Below are 8,150 nucleotides of genomic sequence, written 5' to 3' on the forward strand. Positions count from 1 at the left end.
CAGGAGGTACGTCATATTTCTTGCTAACGCCTTTAAACTTGGCTGTAATTGCATATATATTGCCAAAAGTATTTGTCTGTATACTTTTACATGATCATGAACTCTGATGACATCCTATTCTTAATCTATAAGAATAGGATGTCATTCAGTTTGTTGATGGATCTACTGTTTCTCCACACCAAACTTTAAACACCTGCAGCCATGGAAGTGATTGGAAAACCAGAATTAGTTGATTTGTGGTGTGACCTGATACTTTTGGCATTATATAGTGTATATCATTGTACCTCATGTATAATGCTTTATTTCTATGTGAGGAAACTCTTGCCTTGTCCAGCCTGAAGATTTTCCAAAACAATCAAATATTCTCATCCACATAAAAACACTGTAAACAACATTCATGTTAAATTGCAACTATGTTAATTTTGTATTTGTAATGCAGTCATAGGAATACACAAAAAGCAAAGACGAAGGTGTTTAACATTCACATAAAAATGGAGCTTGGGTTGAGTGTTAAGTTGCCTAGTGACATAAAGTTGCCTAGTGGTTGCCAATGATAATCCAAATGTGCTGTTTCAAGATATTTTTAGTTTGGAACCTAAGTCTAAAAAAATATTTCTTGGGGACTCCTAATTCAGCATTTCTGTCCAAATCAAAGATCAAGAAAATAATTTTAAAAAATGTTTCCATATTTATAAAATACTGCTTCCATGTGGATGGCTATTTCTGCTCAGAGAGAATCCAGTTTTCTTAAAAGAAGTATTTGAAGTGCAAATCTCCATTTGAGAGTGCTTTGTGTATTAGAAAAATCTGTTCTGTGGTTTCTTATGTTTTGCAGATGAGAAACCCTGGCTGTTGTTAGTTTTTCATGTTTTTCCTGTCCGGTTCTCATTGTCTACAAAACAGTTCAGGTGCTCAGGAAGAGACAATCAAGTCGTTCCCCATCTCAACCTACCAGTGAAACAGAAACAACATTACAGCTCTGTTTTTCAGCCAATAACTGTCACATTATGCAAGCTGTATTTTCAACACGCAGCTAAAATCACAAGGCTCCCATATCCAAAGTAGTGGGACTGGCTTATAAAATGACAGTGGTACAGTGGTAAATGCCAGAGTGACAACATCAGACATTTGTTCAGTATGTTTTGAGTGTGTGGTTGCACAATGTGCACAGTAGCCATTTTTTGGTTTTTTTTCTGTATGTATAAGAGTGTGTTTAAATGTGTGCTTTAGTATAGTGCATGTTATGTACCTGTCTGCACATCCCTGTTTTTCTGTTGAACTGTGCATATATATGTGTGTGTTTTGAATGTATGTGATTGTAATCTTTTTGTGGGGTTATTGGTTTTTCATGCTGGTAAGAAGTTTATGATCAGTATTTTCCGGCTTGCATGACTTAGCGTGTGAAAATCCATTCACACCCAACACAAACACACACATACACACACACTCCTGTTAATGGTGTGGATCTTGATGATATTCCATGTTGTGTCTTTTACTGTATGGTAGTCTTGGTAGCAATGCAATGCGGGGGGAGTCAGGGCGGGTGTGTGTGCAACTGTCTGTATTTGTAAGTGCAGCTGCATGTCGGTGTGCGTGGAATGAGTGTAAAAGACATCAGACACCGCCGTTAATGGGCTTAATCAATGACAGATGAAATTCCTGTTGTTTTTCTCACCGCAGCACTGTCTGCTCCAATAGAAACACGGCACAGAATGTGCACTGAAACTCATGAGGATGACTGAGGTTGGAAATCTCACTTATACTCTCAGCTACCATATACCTAAACACTAACACGCACCCAGACGTATATATTCACAAACCCTGTGAGGAAAGGCGACACATTGCTCTGAACCACACACACACTTGCCAAAGTCCTCTCTCTGCTCCAGCTGGGGATCCAGCTGCAGTGATGTCATTGCTTGCTGCCACTTTGCTGATTGTGACTTTTATTGAAAGCAGGACACTTTGATTCAGCTTCAAGAGCAGGAGCTCTGCACACACTCTAAAATAAATTGGATTCTGCACGTTTCTATGCACTCAAGCACCATTGCTCATGTCATCTGCATATATGTGTGCACAACACGCAACACGGTTGGATTGTATAGGCCAAATCGCAGAAAGGTTGCATCCCTGCAGACTTGATTCTGTCAAAATGAGGGATTAAAAGAAAGAAGTAGAGAGTGAAAGGGGTGGGAGCACAGGATTAACAGTTTGCTCTAAGAGAGAGATGAAAGATTAAGTTATTAGGGAACGTATCCTTCGCCTCTCCAAGCTATCCCCAAACGCATTTTCTTGTCCTTATGTATGTAAGATCATGGACATAAACATCATCACCAATCAGACTGACAAACCCATTTCATATGAATGTTCACAGCTAAAGGTTTTGCCTCTGAACTTTCTTTAAACTATTAAGACTTTTAGAAAAATATATAATTTCAATAACAAGGTTCTGTAAAATCCTACAAAACCTGCAAACATATGAGGAGGAGGCCTGAAAAGTTTCCTCACATTATGTTCCGTCTGTAGTCTCCTTAAAGCCCCTTTTTCTGCTGCTCAGGTCTTTACTCCATGTCCTCACTGCCAGTGGCACAAAATTTAAGTTCTCAGCCCTCCATCAGCTCCTCTACAAGGCGTTTCTGCCCATTCATGTCCCCAGACCCCATTCGTTTTGCTTTTCTCTAAATCTTTTCACTATGTCCCTTTCACCGTCCCCCTTTCTCTGCCCCCCAGCCTCAACCCTCCTCCTCCTTCTCCTCCTCTCCTCTGTCTTGTATATACTCGTCTGTTGGCATGTCCTCTGTCTTTCCAGCCTTTGAAGGCTTTTCAGGCTGCTAATAAAAGACAGGTCCCCACCACAACAAAAGCGCTCAGCGCTGCCTTTGAATAAACAGTTTATTTCGCTTTTATTTTTTCTCTCTCTCTCCCATCACACACCCAGACCCCTGTGCCTCACCCCTCTCCGCCCCTGTGTATGTTTTTTTCGCTCTTGGCTAAGGGGGAAATATGTGCACTTGCTATGTTTTTTTCCATGCGATCACAATGCTCTGGAACAGATTAACAGAAGACAGGGGAGGGAACGAGACGGATGAAAAAGAGCAGGAGAGGCAGTAGTAGAAGAAAACAGGTAACTGTGGCAACCTTGGCCCATCTGTCAGTCCGTCGCTCAATCTAGGCGATTGTATCCTCGCGCTGACCCGCAGCATGTTGCATTTCAGGACACATGCTCGCCTCCCATCTCAGCACCTTATCTCCTGTGCACCGCAGTACACTCCTACAAGCACCTGTAGCCTGCACGTTGAGGCAAACTCCCTAAACCACATTAGTCCCTGTGTACACTGGCAACACCTGGCTTTTCCCAGTAGGGTTCAAATAAATATCTTGTTGAAGAGAGAACTGTTTTGTTGGATAAACTGGAACAACCCAGCTTTGAATCCGAGCGTAATCCACCACATCCAGAGGAATCACGTCAAAGTAAAGTTGACAATTTGTCCTGTTTACATGTGTAGGAATATTTCTTTGGCTAGAAAGCACTTGTTAGGCACATTTGAAAAGGCGTATTTTTCCCCGAGAATGTAAATAAGTTCTCGGTTTGTTGGATCTGGACCCGTTGCGGTCCCGCGAGCTGGAAAGACACTCTGCTACTGAATGAAGTCCTGACAGCTGGGCCAGGAGCAGGCTGTGCAGGGCAGCATGATCGCTCCAGCAGACCTAGACAAACATAAATATGCCTCTAAATACTTGAAATTCTTACAGTGAGCCTAAATTTGTCTTATCAGACACAGCCAAACATGGATGAAAATCACCTGAAAGATAACGTGTATTAAGCACCTAAATTATGTTTTTAGGAGCATGGGGTAAATTCCATCTCTCCCCTTGCTGGGTTTGTTTCTCTGGTTCCAACCCAAGAAACAGAGGCCCGAGTAAGATTGAAGCACAACTGAGCGCTGAACTGGACCAAACCACAGCCCGCTACTTCACACCCCTTTCTGAGTGCTAGCTTGCTGTCTCCTTCAGGCTCGTCCTCCTGTTTTCTTCTGTTTATCACTTACCTTTTCCTTCCTACTCCCTGCTCATTTTCACCATTTGACTCCTCCTGTCTTGTTTTTTATGGAACTGTCAGGTTGCAGTTCTGCAGCCCCAAAGCTCAAAGTAAATAAATGGTAATTTTTCTGCCTCCTTCTCTTGGAAGAAGAATAACAGCTCGATGAGTATGTGTGTAAAGGTTTGTGTCAAGCATGTGTGTGAGCGCATTCATGTGCCAATGTGTACATAACTGTGTACGTATGTGTGTACAAAGCAGCAAACCACAGGCTTATTGGAGCTATTAGAGAGCTGGTTGAGCAGGACAGCATTGCAGGACCAGATGGGCAACCATGAGTAGACTCAGAAAACACACACTTTATACATACATGAGCACTTTTACACAAAGACACATGGTGCATATTAATGCTGACAGACTGACAGAAGGAATATTAATACCTACAATGCACAGATGAGCATAAACAGGCTTTGAAATGTATGCAAACAAACTGATTGCACACACATGCACTTGCACACAGCTGGCACTCCGCATCTGCCGCACGCTCCGCTGTGATGCTCCGAGTGAATGATGGACGGCGTGAGGGTGAGGATGGATGACACAAAAGAGCATCCCTTCATCTCTGTCATTAAGCTAATCCCTCTCTTCAGTCATCCATTACGTCACTCTACCTCTCGCCAACACCCCGCTCCAAACCCTCATCCTTCTCTGTGCGTCAGTCTCTTAGCCTTTCCCGTTACTCTTTCTTTTGTACTTTTTTCTCAGAGATTCGTCTTGGTTTCTCTCTTTCCCCTTGTTTGGTTCTTTACTTTGAAACAACAGTGGTGTATGTAATTTGGTTTATGTAACCAGTACAAGAATGGTGACCTGCAAAAGTATTTATATCCTCCTTGTACTTTTTCACAGTTTATCATGTTTATGACCACAACTTTATTAAATACTATACTGCAAAAAATATTTTTCTGTCTACTTTTACATGTACATTAACTTTGATGATATCCTATTCTTAATCTATAAGGTCCAATTTGTTGATGGACCCACCGTTGCCAACAATAGCAACTTTAACTATTCTGGAAACATCTTCCACAAGGTTTAGGAGTTTGTTCATAGTGCTCTTCATTGTTAAATGAGAAAACCAGAATTGCACCTTCGCTCTAATTCATCCAAAGGTGTTCAAGAAGGTTGAGGTCAGGACTCTGTGCAGGCCTGTCAAGTTTCTCAACACCAAACTTTATACACTTGCAGCCATGGAAGTTATTGTAACTCCAGAATTCATTGATTTGGTGGTGTGACTCAATACTTTTGGTGTTATAGTGTATTTTATTACGATTTAATGTTGTGGACCAACACAAAGGAAAGTGTTATGTTCATTTACAACAGAAAAAAATATCTGAAAATTCTGGCAGATGGATATTTATTTACACATACTTTAGTAGTGGTGGAATTATGCTATGGAGCTACATATTCTAACAAGTTTTCTGTCAGGATTTATCTGTAATTAGCTCTGTCCATCTTACCATACACTCTAACCAGCTTCCATGTCCGTGCTGAAAAAGCTTGTTCATGCTGCCACCCATCTGTTTCATGGAATGGTGTGCAGGGTTCAGGGCGTATAATGTTAGCGTTTTGCATGTAGGCTATACATTTTTATTTTGGTGTCCTGTGACCAGAGCATCTTTCACCTTTTTGTTGTGCCCCCTACATTGCTTGTGGGCAATTACAAGTAAGACTTCTTATGGCTTTTCACTTCAACTTTTTTTTGCTACTGCTTTATAAAGGTCAGAATGGTAGCATGTGCTTGAGCCTTTGATCTCTGCAACTCCTCTAGAGTTACCACACTGTTGCACTTTTAATGGCAATTGGTTGCACTGGGGTTTATTAAGGCATAGTAAAGGGGCCCAAATACATACAATGCTGCACATATTTATTCTGGTTTTGCTGCTTTGTCAGATTTAAATGCTTCAGATAATCAATTTAATGAAGTGAATATAAGACAAAGACAACCTGAGTAAAAAAGCCCTTTTTGTCATGATCCTTGTGTGTTAGGCTTTGGTTCTTATTTGTGTTTTTTATCATTGTTCATTGTGTTTCTTATTTTCCTATACATCATTAGTTAGATGCTGTTTTAAGTTTTAAGTCTCCCTTTTTATAATGAAGCATTTTTCTCCGCTTCATTTCTGGTTTTGTCTCTGCTTGGGTCTATTTGCAAACACATAATGACAGTTTCCAAGTGACAATTTTATTTATTGAGGGAAAAATATATTTAAATCAACCTATTCCTATGTGACAATGTAATTGCTCTCTAAATCTAACTGGTTGTGCCAATCTTGGATGCAACAACTACCATTAAGTGTTAAGCAAATCATCTTTTTTTGCAATAGAGGAACCTTAGCCACCCTTTGATTTTAGCCACGCTGAGGAAATTTTTAAGAATAAATGGTGTGTTTAATGTCATGACACAGCATCTCCCTTGAAGTCCGACTTTGACTAGGCCACTCAAAATCTTTAATTTTATAAAATTTTTTGCCATTCAGAGGTAGACTTGCTAGTGTACATTTTATTAATGTGCTGCTTAATAACCCAAGTGCACTTCAGCTTAAGGTCACGAGGCAAGACATTATTTGTTTGGGATATTCTGGTACAGAGCAGAATTCATTGCTCCATTAATTAGGACAAGTCATCCAGCTTCTGAAGCAATGTTTATTTTGACAAATGAGAGATGGACCTTTGGGTTGTGTTTGGCTAGAAGTGGTTTTCACCTAGTAACTCTCCAATGGAGGCCAGTTTTGCAGTTATTTTTTCATATGATTGAATCATTATCACTGACCTTAACTGAGCAAGTGAGGCCTGCAGTGATATTGATGTTGTTCTGGGTTCCTGAACATTCATTGATTTGAGTAATTTTCTTTCTCCTGAGGTTTACCACAGTTCAATTTTTTCTCCATTTGTGGATAAAGTCTCTTACTGTTGTTATCCATTGTCCAAAAAGCTTAGAACCCTATTTGTAATCCTGTCCAAATTGATAGAGGTCTCTGACTTTGTTTCTCACCTGTTCTTGAATTTCATTTGATTGAAGCATGATGAGTTGCTCTTTGAGATCCTTTAGCCTACTTCACATTATCAGGCAGGTTCTATTTAAGTAATTTCTTGATTGTACAAGTATGGGAGTGATCAGGTTCAGCTGTGGCTAGTGAAATGGAACTCAAGACTTTTCAAGACTTTGAAAATCATGTATAATTTTACTTTTACTTCATGATGATGCACTACTTTGTTTTGGTCCTGCACATAAAAGCATGGTAACAATTAAAGTTTGCAGTTGTAATGTGAAATTTTTAAGTTTTCTTTTTTTATATAAAGCAATGCTGAGTCCTTATTTATGGATTACCAAACAAGTGTCCATTAAATTTCAAATACTAAACTGATTATTTCTAAACTAGTTTTCTCTGCTGATTTTGTTATTTATATAATAAATACTCTGTAGGATAACAATGAAAAGCATCTGCTGCTACAATACTTGTGACGCCGATACCTAGCATGTGATCTCTTCCACTTTGTATTCCTGCTGTGGTAATTTGTGCAGAATGTGGTTTGGCATTCTGTTGATGAAATAAGCTTGGCCTCACATGGAAAAGATGGTGACATATGTTCCTACAAATTCTGTCTATATTGTTCAGTGTTCACAGATGTGCGGCTTACTGGGCTGCCTTCCTACTTATTCTTTATGCACTAATGGATCCTCATGCCATCATAGACGCTTGCTGTTAAACTACTTGCAGGTGGTCCCTTTCCTCGCCAGACTATAGGTTGATGTGAACGTCATTTTAGAATGCAGTTTTCAATTCTGATCCATCAGATCATTTTCAAATTCAGCTCATCTGAAAGAGTCCAGAGAAGGCTGATGGTATTTTTGGAAATTTGGATGATACTTGTAGACTGTTGACTTGCTTTTGTTCATCTAACAAAGAACTGAATTCTTTGGAACGGTTTCAGACATCTTTTGAGCACAGGCGGTGATTTCCACTATGGGATCATTTCAGTTTTAATGCTTTGTTTTCCACGGGTCTGGATGTAACAGTATTCCAAAACAATATACAGCTTAGAAATACTGTTA

Source organism: Girardinichthys multiradiatus, chromosome 23, assembly GCF_021462225.1.
Source record: "Girardinichthys multiradiatus isolate DD_20200921_A chromosome 23, DD_fGirMul_XY1, whole genome shotgun sequence".
Classification (NCBI taxonomy): Eukaryota; Metazoa; Chordata; class Actinopteri; order Cyprinodontiformes; family Goodeidae; genus Girardinichthys; species Girardinichthys multiradiatus.